The sequence below is a fragment of the Schistocerca cancellata genome, chromosome 2 (assembly GCF_023864275.1).
Source record: "Schistocerca cancellata isolate TAMUIC-IGC-003103 chromosome 2, iqSchCanc2.1, whole genome shotgun sequence".
Taxonomy (NCBI): domain Eukaryota; kingdom Metazoa; phylum Arthropoda; class Insecta; order Orthoptera; family Acrididae; genus Schistocerca; species Schistocerca cancellata.
In genome coordinates, this window is record NC_064627.1 from 1055508796 (window position 1) to 1055521024 (window position 12229).

Sequence of the window (12229 nt, forward strand, 5' to 3'; positions counted from 1 at the left end):
ATATAGCACTTCTCAAGAGAGCATTCTGTTTTGTAATACCGTAAGTCACATTACTGAGCAAATGCTGGAATACACTGTCATCCTTTCGTAAGTAATTTATATATTAAGACTTGACTTCCTCCACTTACAGCTCTCGTAACAATTTTTTCTGAATACTTTTGCTATCTCGACTAATACCTATCGCTTCATCCAAGTATGTTTCCTTCTTTTTCGCCGCCTTTCTTCCACATAGACACACAACGTAACTGTGGTTCTAACAACTGCACCTCATAATAACGAGTTGTCGTCCGCCATCTTGAAATTTGACGAAAAATATGACGATAGTGTAATACCCCTTTTTAGCGCCATGTCAAAGAAATTTGACGAACATTTGATCATTTTTTTTTTAAAGACACATGATCGAGTAATACGGGCCTAAGCGAAATAGCCAGCCGTTGTGACTGATGCGCTGCTGCAGATCCGAGTGGCGAGCGTTCTGCCCTCTGTTGCCTGCAGCCTCCAGGTGACGTCTCTGGCGGAAGACGGGCACAGGTGTGAACCGTGTGCAAGCGCACACGTGCTGCGCTGTTCTGTTGTGTCGTGTTGTGCGCTGCCCGCGCCGCATTGCATTCCGGAAAGAGCCCCGGCCGGCTGCCTCGCAAATGGCCCGCTGCTCGCACGCAATTAGCGAGACGCAGCACCGCAGGAAGACAGCGAGCAATTATCCTCCCTCTCTCGCTCCCTCCTCTTCTCTCGCACTGAGGAGATTCGCTTTAAGAGATGCACTTTCGAAGGCTTCTACCACCTGCTAGATTTCACTTGCGCAATTTCTCCCCCAATTCCGTCGCCGCGCATTTCGCCAGTCAGCCAACACATTGCACACGTATGCCGTGTACACGCAGTTCCTTCGGATTTGATTTTGCGTTTACTAAAACTGCCTTTTAGCAGTCGCCCTTCCCCTAGAAGGAACAAGACAGCAGCCGGCATGAGTGGCCGTGCGGGCTAGGCGCTACAGTCTGGAGCCGAGCGACCGCTACGGTCGCAGGTTCGAATCCTGCCTCGGGCATGGATGTGTGTGATGTCCTTAGGTTACTTAGGTTTAATTAGTTCTAAGTTCTAGGCGACTGATGACCTAAGAAGTTAAGTCGCATAGTGCTCAGAGCGATTTGAACAAGACAGCAAGACTCTACCGAAGCTGATGGTACCTAGATAGCGCAAGATCGTTGGTTTTCAAAGGAGTTTTGCTATTTGGGGAGCAAAATAACTGATGATGGTTGAAGTAGAGAGGATATAAAATGTAGACTGGCAATGGCAAGGAAAGCGTTTCTGAAGAAGAGAAATTTTTTAACATTGAGTGTAGATTTAAGTGTCAGGAAGTCGTTTGTGAAAGTATTTGTATGGAGTGTAGCCATGTATGGAAGTGAAACATGGACGATAAATAGTTTGGACAAGAAGAGAATAGAAGCTTTCGAAATGTGGTGCTACAGAAGAATGCTGAAGATTAGATGGGTAGATCACATAACTAATGAGGAAGTATTGAATAGGATTGGGGAGAAGAGATGTTTGTGGCACAACTTGACAAGAAGAAGGGATCGGTTGGTAGGACATGTTCTGAGGCATCAAGGGATCACCAATTTAGTATTGGAGGGCAGCGTGGAGGGTAAAAATCGTAGAGCGAGACCAAGAGATGAATACACTAAGCAGATTCAGAAGGATGTAGGTTGCAGTAGGTACTGGGAGGTAAAGCAGCTTGCACAGGATAGAGTAGCATGGAGAGCTGCATCAAACCAGTCTCAGGACTGAAGACCACAACAACAACAACAACAACAACATGCCGTGTACACGCAGTTCCTTCCGATTTGATCTCGCGTTTACTAAAACTGCCTTTTAGCAGTCGCCCTTCCCCTAGAAGGAACAAGACAGCAATTGAATATCTCTCTACCGAAGCTGATGGTACCTAGATAGCGCAAGATCGTTGGTTTTCATGCGTTAAGGTAATTACACTCCGGGGCGCCTTTCCGTTATTTTGGTATTCCCTATCCGAAAATTCATGGTTGCTTCCTCGGTGGGCTCCGTGATACCAAACCAAGTCAGGTACAGAAAATTAAACTTGTCTCCCCTGCACTTAGCTATAGAAACTGACGAACGGTACTCACCGTTAACAGTGACGTCTCGAAGTCGTGGTCCGAAGGCACACTACAACAAGGTGTGCATCCATCTGTACAAAAAAACAATTAACTACACTTATGCTCATAAGTTAAGGATAATGCTGATACATGGTGAAACAACGCTCTGGTGGGCGGTTTGCTAGTTTAAATCACCTCGGGATATGACCATACGGTGCATTTGTCCTGCGGTCTTCGCACGGTGGCACTTGCAGCAGTCCTTATACGCAGAGGTGTGTTGGTGCACGCCAGAGTACGGTGCAGCGAGTAAGTGTGGAGACGTTATCAGACGTGCTAATGGTGACTGTGTGTTGAAAATGGCTCAAAGAACACATATTGATGACGTTATGAGGGGTAGAATACTAGGGCGACAGGAGGTTGCTCAAACACAACAGGTCGTAGCACGGGCCCTCCGTGTGCCAAAAAGTGTGATCTCAAGATTATTACGGAACAGACATGCTTTATTTGCCCGGAGACCTGCAAGGTGCATTCCATTGACCCCTGGTCACGGGATAGCCCGTAAAGCCTGGTGTCAAGAACACATTACATGGTCATTGGAACAGTGGTTATGTTCACGGACGAGTCCAGGTATACTTTGAACAGTGATTCTCGCCCAGTTTTCATCTGGCGTGAACCAGGAACCAGATACTAACCCCTTAATGTCCTTGAAAGGGATCTGTATGTAGGTCGTGGTTTGATGGTGTGGGGTGGGATTATGATTGGTGCACGTCTTTGACAGAGGTACTGCAACAGGTCAGGTGTATCGGGAAGTCATTTTGCACCAGTACATCCGCCTTTTCAGGGGTGCAGTGGGACCCACCTTCCTCCTGATGGATGATAACGCACGGCCCCACCGAGCTGCCATCGTGGAGGAGTATCTTGAAATAGAAGATATCAGGCGAATGGAGTGGTCTGCCTGTTCTCCAGACCTAAACCCCATCGAGCAGGTCTGGGATGCTCTCGGTCGATGTATCGCTGCACGTCTTCAAACCCCTGCGACAATTCAGGAGCTCCGACAGGCACTGTTGCAAGCGTGGGAGGCTATACCCCAGCAGCTGCTCGACCACCTGATCCAAAGTATGGCAACCCGTTGTGCGGCCTGTGTACGTGTGCATGGTGATCATATCCTACATTGATGTCGGGGTACATGCGTAGGAAACAGTGGCGTTTTGTAGCACATGTGTTTCGGGACGGTTTTCTCAACTTATCACCAATACCGAGATCTATGCCGTGTATGTTCCCTATGTGCCTATGCTATTAGCGTCAGTTTTGTGTAGTACCACGTTGTGTGGCACCACGTTCTCCAATTATCCGTAATTTATGAGCATGAGTGTACTTCTTAACACATACGCACCTCCACCCCAAAAAAATGTAAAAATTAGTTCGTATGCGAAAATAAATCATGAGTATAAAGGTAACGCAGATGCTTGCGACTTGCGGCAGTGAAGAATGGGTGGTGATAGGAACGGTTCAAATGGTTCAAATGGCTCTGAGCACTATGGGACTTAACTACTGAGGTCATCAGTCCCCTAGAACTTAGAACTACTTAAACCTAACTAACCTAAGGACATCACACACATCCATGCCCGAGGCAGGATTCGAACCTGCGACCGTAGCGGTCACGCGGTTCCAAACTGACGCGCTTAGAACCGCACGGCCACATCGGCCGGCGGTAGGAACGAGGAAGAAGACTGGGAGAGGGGAGGGGGGTTGAGGGTAATGAGAATTTACTGCGGCTGCAATCAAAGCCGGCTGGGTTAATCGTGCTAGTAGCAGTCATGCAAGTGCTCTTGCGGAGCGCGCTACATAAGAAACGCTTACGAGCCACCAACGCTAGGATCATCTGCTACAGCTCTCTGACTCGCACCGAGCGAGGTGGTGCAGTGGTTAGCACACTGGACTCGCATTCGGGAGGACGACGGTTCAATCCCGTCTCCGGCCATCCTGATTTAGGTTTTCCGTGATTTCCCTAAATCGCTTCAGGCAAATGCCGGGATGGTTCCTTTGAAAGGGCACGGACGATTTCCATCCCCATCCTTCCCTCACCCGAGCTTGCGCTCCGTCTCTAATGACCTCGTTGTCGACGGGACGTTAAACACTAATCTCCTCCTCCTCCTCCTCCTCTCTCTGACTCTCAACTTTTAAAAGATTACATTAATTCCTAACACCGATTTCCAACCTACGATCAAGGAAACTGCTTACCGGGAGCGGAACCGTGAATGGCCCGTATCTCAGCAACATACAGCAGGCACCTAGCGGCCACACAAACGGGCATCTCCCCTCGACCTTGGCACGACTATGTGAAGCTAAGTAATCAAAGTCGTATGAGACTTGAATGTTACCCCGCACATTTACATCGACAAAAATTCTGGTTTGTGGGCTATGTAATCAGGGTCATACTGACGTAGCCAATCTGAATCATTTAAAACTGGCAAGGAAGCACACTAAGTATTGTACAGGACACAGATTGCAAGGGGTTTCCCTCTCCATACAAGTGTTCCTCACTCTCCACTTCGATGCAAATACATACAGTTTAATAGAGGAATACTTAAAAGAAGCTGATATACAGATTTAAAAAATGGTTCAAATAGCTCTAAGCACTATGGGACTTAACATCTGAGGTCATCAGTCCTCTAGACTTAGTACTTCTTAAACCTAACTAACCTAAGGACATCACACACATCAATGCCCGAGGCAGGATTCGAACCTGCGACCGTAGCAGCAGTGCGGTTCCGGACTGAAACGCCTAGAACCGCTCGGTCACAGCTGCCGGCACAGATTTAAACCTGGTACTGTAAGTCACGTGGCTCAAGTAATCTTATGTGGACAGCCTGATTAGAATAATATCTCTATATTACGTATTTTAAATTAAGTACTTGCATTTGTTCATGAATACTCAAATTACCATTCTTAAGTACACTTTTTAAATTAAGACTTATATGTCTGTATGTAGACTTGTTATATCATCCGCAAAATTATGCTTATGCTGCCCTATTACTGTAATTTAAAGTCGTGTGTTAACTCTGTACAACTGATAGCTGTATCGCCAATGTTGCCTAACTCCTAAATAAATAAATAAAACCCAGTCGCGTGGTCTGAGGCACCTTGTCACAGTTTGCGCCCCCCCCCCTCTCCCCCCTCCCCCGTCGGAGGTTCAAGTCCTTGTCCTAGGATAGACTGCGCACGCGCAAGCTGCCGTAGTGCTGTCCGATGCACCAGGCCACTGAGCTACACGAAATTATTATTCTGTTACTCTCGTTGACAGGTGTTAGGGCTTCGTCACACGGTTCGAATTACCTAAATTCCACGTGTCGCTCTAAGAGTTTTCTGACGCCAGTTCATGATATTTCGCGGTGAAGAGCTATTTTGTCACGTGAAACTCAAAATAAAAGATCTGCGATATTTCGGCAAAGTGTCAAGTACAGTAGAACCAACAGGAAGAGAGAACGCTTCGTACATCAACAATAAAAAGCTTGAACAAAAAGCAACACGCCACACTGTGTTTGAATTGACAACCTATTTGTGTGATTTATCGTGTAACCGAAATTTAACGGATACCTTTTATACTGATGTAGATCACGTCACACTTTTCGTCATTTAGGACCGGTTGTCACTTTTCGCACGAAACGTTCGCTGCTTGCTCTCTGAAACAACGCACTCTACTTTTACTTGGATCGCGGCAGTACCTACGGGCAGTAATGTGAACAGGTGAATTGCACGTGTTGTTAATACGGTAACGTTGATACTGCTGACTCCTTAGGACGATGTCGAAGCGCAGTCTAGCGCGTGTGTTCTCCTCGGAGTCTCCACACCCCGTCACGTCCACGATGATATAGTACACGGAAACGGGACTCATCTGAAAGGACGCAGTGGCGTCCTGTGCCATTGGCGCAATATTGTCGGCGCGCCCCTCTCCTCATTCGAAGCGGTAACGAAGGTCGCCGTGGTAACAGACCACGGTGCTTCAGACGCCGTCCTCCTGTCCTCGTGGAGACTCGCGCCGCTGCAGACCGACCCAATATCTGCGTCAAGCTACGTGAAGTGCCTGTACGAAAAGTGTGTCTGCCCTCTCGGGCGCTAATCGCGCGGGGCCGCTAAGATCCTGCATAGTGCTGAGGGATCCCGACCGACGTGAGGACCAGTACAGCAGAATGGTAAACTGCAGACACCTGCCCTGGCTCTCTGCTTTTCAGACAGGTGATGGCAGACGTTGCTCCTTATTACACAAAACATAACACGTTATTCTTATAAACAACCAACATTTAAACGAATGCGAACACGTTGTGTTCTTTCATAATGTACAGAATGTAGTCACCTTTACTCACAAATTCTTTCTATGGTTGCGCTAAAGTACTGCACTTTTACGTACAAAACTATGAAGTAGCACACTTCGAAATACGAGGGCAGTTCAATAAGTAATGCAACACTTTTTTTTTCTCGGCCAATTTTGGTTGAAAAAACCGGAAATTTCTTGTGGAATATTTTCAAACATTCCCGCTTCGTCTCGTATAGTTTCATTGACTTCCGACAGGTGGCAGCGCTGTACGGAGCTGTTAAAATGGCGTCTGTAACGGATGTGCGTTGCAAACAACGGGCAGTGATCGAGTTTCTTTTGGCGGAAAACCAGGGCATCTCAGATATTCATAGGCGCTTGCAGAATGTCTACGGTGATCTGGCAGTGGACAAAAGCACGGTGAGTCGTTGGGCAAAGCGTGTGTCATCGCCGCAAGGTCAAGCAAGACTGTCTGATCTCCCGCGTGCGGGCCGGCCGTGCACAGCTGTGACTCCTGCAATGGCGGAGCGTGCGAACACACTCGTTCGAGATGATCGACGGATCACCATCAAACAACTCAGTGCTCAACTTGAAACAACTCAGTGCTCAACTTGACATCTCTGTTGGTAGTGCTGTCACAATTGTTCACCAGTTGGGATATTCAAAGGTTTGTTCCCGCTGGGTCCCTCGACGTCTAACCGAACACCATAGAGAGCAAAGGAGAACCATCTGTGCGGAATTGCTTGCTCGTCATGTGGCTGAGGGTGACAATTTCTTGTCAAAGATTGTTACAGGCGATAAAACATGGGTTCATCACTTAGAACCTGAAACAAAACGGCAATCAATGGAGTGGCGCCACACCCACTCCCCTACCAAGAAAAAGTTTAAAGCCATACCCTCAGCCGGTAAAGTCATGGTTACAGTCTTCTGGGACGCTGAAGGGGTTATTATGTTCGATGTCCTTCCCCATGGTCATACGATCAACTCTGAAGTGTATTGTGCTACTCTTCAGAAATTGAAGAAACGACTTCAGCGTGTTCGTTGGCACAAAAATCTGAACGAACTTCTCCTTCTTCATGACAACGGAAGCCTTCACACAAGTCTTCGCACCCGAGAGGAGCTCAGAAAACTTCAGTGGACTGTTCTTCCTCATGCACCCTACAGCCCCGATCTCGCACCGTCGGATTTCCATATGTTTGGCCCAATGAAGGACGCAATCCGTGGGAGGCACTACGCGGATGATGAAGAAGTTATTGATGCAGTACGACGTTGGCTCCGACATCGACCAGTGGAATGGTACCGTGCAGGCATACAGGCCCTCATTTCAAGGTGGCGTAAGGCAGCAGCATTGAATGGAGATTACGTTGAAAAATAATGGTGTGTAGCTAAAAGATTGTGGAATAACCTGGTGTATTTCAATGCTGAATAAAACAACCCCTGTTTCAGAAAAAAAAATGTGTTGCATTACTTATTGAACTGCCCTTGTAGTTTCACGTCTGTTACAAGCCGCCTTCATGCAGTGACCGTTTTAAAGCCCAGAATTGAGGTTCCGCCTTAACTTTGATCCCGGCAGAGCGCGAATGTATTCGCGATCGAAAAGCAGAGTCAGGATGTCGATACGGGAGAGTGAGGAAGTGGCGTCGTGTGCGATCTGGCCTCACCTCACGTCACCTCATCGCGTTGCTCGCGACTTGCGATTGTTGCTGATGAGCCGTATCCGGCGCGCTGGCGGGATAGGGCGGCGGGCAGTCGGCGGTCATCCCGATTAAGCTGCGCGGCGTAATGAGTGAGCGGTCCGGCCGAGCCCCGCCTGCTCTGTTCCCACTGCAGCCAGCGGCGGTACCCACTCCGACGCGTCGTGTGTCACTAATTACGCCGGCTCTCCGCCTCTCGGGTCCGATATCTGTCCCAGTAGAGCTACAACACACTGTGTACATACGTTACGCAGTATACAGCTGCCCCTACCGATACCGTTCTATGCAACCCGCCCCACGTCTGTAGCAGTGACACGTAATCGGTATAAGTTCTCTCTCTCAGCGCTTTGGCTGACCTTTAGCAAAGGGAATCATACAACAACTGAGAGCTACTCGTGAGTTACATTGTGTCTGTGGACCAAGATACACCTTAGTCCTGCCATTCTTTCCCAAATGTCTCCAATGTTTCTTTGTGTAATTAGCGGTGTACCCATTCAGTATTGAATATCCCTGTAACTTTATCCCGTTTATGTTACTTAATCAACCGTAAATTATTCAGAAACATTCCTCTACAAAGTGTGTTTCACTATCAGAAACAACGAAATCAGCAGGTGACGAAATGGGAAGCATAGAAGTAACAATTTTCCGGTACATAACCCAATCAGAAAATCAATATGTCACTCGCAGTGTTAATGTGCTAAAGTAGTTTCATAAACAGAAATTGTATAAGAAGTCTGTGATGTCTTCGTATAATTTATCAGTTATTCTGCGAGATTTAGACAGTGTGTTCTACATTTCCAGAGCAAACTGGCCAACAACATTTTTTGTCACGTGGGGTTGCACAGAACGACATCGGTAGGGGCCGGCCGCGGTGTTCTAGCGGTTCTAGGCGCTCAGTCCGGAACCGCGCGACTGCTACGGTCGCAGGTTCGAATCCTGCCTCGGGCATGGATGTGTGTGATGTCCTTAGGTTAGTTAGGTTTAAGTAGTTCTAAGTTCTAGGGGACTGATGACCACAGATGTTAAGTCCCATAGTGCTCAGAGCCATTTGAACCATTTTTGAACATCGGTAGGGGCAGCTGAATCACACTGTACAGGGTGGTCCATTGTTAGTGACCGGACCAAATATCTCACGAAATAACCATCAAACGAAAAAACTACAAAGAACGAAACTCGTCTAGCTTGAAGGGGGAAACCAGATGGCGCTATGGTTGGCCCGCTAGATGGCGCTGCCATAGGTCAAATGGATATCAACTGCGTTTTTTTTTTAATAAGAACCCCCATTTTTTGTTACATATTCGTGTAGTACGTAAAGAAATATCAATGTTTTAGTTGGATCACTTTTTTCGCTTTGTGATAGATAGCACTGTAATAGTCACAAACGTATAAGTACGTGGTATCGCGTAACATTCCGCCAGTGCGGACGGTATTTGCTTCGTGATACATTACCCGTGTTAAAATGGACCGTTTACCAATTGCGGAAAAGGTCGATATCGTGTTGATGTATGGCTATTGTGATCAAAATGCCCAACGGGCGTGTGCTATGTTTGCTGCTCGGTATCCTGGACGACATCATCCAAGTTTCCGGACCGTTCGCCGGATAGTTACGTTATTTAAGGAAACAGTAAGTATTCAGCTACATGTGAAACGTCAACCACGACCTGCAACAAATGAGGATGCCCAAGTAGGTGTTTTAGCTGCTGTCGCGGCTAATCCGCACATCAGTAGCAGACAAATTGCGCGAGAATCGGGAATCTCTAGAAGGTCGGTGTTGAGAATGCTACATCGCATCGATTGCACCTGTACCATATTTCTATGCACCAGGAATTGCATGGCGACGACTTTGAACGCCGCGTACAGTTCTGCCACTTAGCACAAGAGAAATTACGGGACGATGACAGATTTTTTGCACGCGTTCTATTTAGCGACGAAGCGTCATTCACCAACAACGGTAACGTAAACCGGTATAATATGCACTATTGGGCAACGGAAAATCCACGATGGCTGCGACAAGTGGAACATCAGCGACCTTGGCGGGTTAATGTATGGTGTGGCATTATGGGAGGAAGGATAATTGGCCCCCATTTTATCGATGGCAATCTAAATGGTGCAGTGTATGCTGATTCGCTACGTAATGTTCTACCGATGTTACTACAAGATGTTTCACTACATGACAGAATGGCGATGTACTTCCACCATGATGGATGTCCGGCACATAGCTCGCGTGCGGTTGAAGCGGTATTGAATAGCATATTTTATGACAGGTGGATTGGTCTTCGACGCTCCATACCATGGCCCGCACGTTCACCGGATCTGACGTCCCCGGATTTCTTTCTGTGTAGAAAGTTGAATGATATTTGCTATCGTGATCCACCGACAACGCCTGACAACATGCGTCAGCGCAATGTCAATGCATGTGCGAACATTACGGAAGGCGAACTACTCGCTGTTGAGAGGAATGTCGTTAGACGTATTGCAAATGCATTGAGGTTGACGGTCATCATTTTGAACATTTATTACATTAATGTGGTATTTACAGATAATCACGCTGTAACAGCATGCGTTCTCAGAAATGATTAGTTCACAAAGGTACATGTATCACATTGGAACAACCGAAATAAAATGTTCAAACGTACCTACGTTGTGTGTTTTAATTTAAAAAAACCTACCTTTACCAACTGTTGGTCTAAAATTGTGAGCCATATATTTGTGACTATTACAGCGCCATCCATCACAAAGCGAAAAAAGTGGTCCAACTAAAACATTCATATTTCTTTACGTACTACACGAATATGTAATAAAAAATGGGGGTTCCTATTTAAAAAAACGCAGTTGATATCCGTTTGACCTATGGCAGCGCCATCTAGCGGGCCAACCATAGCCCCATCTGGTTTCCCCCATCAAGCTAGACAAGTTTCGTTCTTTGTAGTTTCTTTCGTTTGACGCTTATTTCGTGAGATATTTGGCTCCGTCACGATCAATGGACCACCCTGTATAACTATAAACGTATACGTATCCAGGTAACGGATTTTTCTCATCAACTCGATTGTAGAATATATTGGGATGTAAGAAATGTCGTTCTAGTACGATGCACTTCTCGAGCGTTTTAGACTAATCGATCTTCAAGGTTTTACGGGGCTGTTGAACGCCAGCCACCGAGCAACAGCGCAGGAGCAACCAGACGAGGGGGCAGATGACGCCAAGAGTGCTTGCCACTGCGTTTCTCGCTTATCACTTTGCTTTTCTTCTTATCTTTTACCAAATACTCGTATCGCCACAAAGAATCATTATTCTTTGGAAAGGAACAGTAACAGTAATGATAATGGTAGTCAAGATCCTTGGCGAAATGTACAGTTATTTATTGATTTCATTCTTGCACGCACTAAAAGTTATCCTTGTCAAGTCAGTCGTATATACGCAGTATTTATCGTAAAAATGTGAGAAATGTAGTACAGAGTTGCACCAAGCACGTTCTAGGAATGCCACTTTGTGATTGTTCATAATGGTAGTGAAAAAAAGATTTCAGTGCTTTTTTACGAGAACAGCAGTCAAGGAATAGTTTTCGACGCAGTGTGTGTGTCAACACAGTTACGAATGCCGTAGCTGTCAACTCATGCAGTAGCAAGGATTGAAGAGGAATGCTATCTTCACGGGACGGTACTTCTCTCGTTCCTGTAACAGTGTACAAGGGTTCTGCAATCGTTTCAGCAGATTCTAGACTTGGCTATAAAAAGTATACGTCGCAAGGTAGGTATAGCCCGTTATGACTTCACTGCGATACGCACATCAATGTATCAATAAACAAATGTGCCTGTCATGAGGCTTCCTTATTATATCTCCACTATTCGTCGCCAGGATTGTACCATTATGATTACAATAAATATTGTTACTTTTCGAGGAAACTCGATTCGTTGCTGCGACACAAGTGTTTGGTGGGACATTATGGTAAAGAGAATAAAATGACGAGTCTGGAACACAGCAGAGACTTTGTAGTCCGCTGCCTAGGCTGGTTGCGTTATCGTCTCGGCAGCTAGCGCTCTCGTACGGTATTCGCTAGGCTCTAAAACTTTGAACATCAGCTTCCTGGAAACGCTGGAGGAGCACATCGTAGTAGGGTA

The 12229-nt window shown here is 46.6% G+C and overlaps 1 protein-coding gene and 1 non-coding gene across 4 annotated transcripts in view; both read left to right on the forward strand.

Moving 5' to 3' along the window:
* LOC126163047 (protein tweety) overlaps positions 1 to 12229 on the forward strand; it is a 1031842-nt gene that overhangs the window by 280188 nt on the left and 739425 nt on the right. The window lies entirely within an intron of this gene.
* Positions 4014 to 4086, forward strand: Trnaa-cgc (transfer RNA alanine (anticodon CGC)). Its single transcript has one exon. It is a non-coding gene; the product is annotated as a tRNA-Ala (tRNA).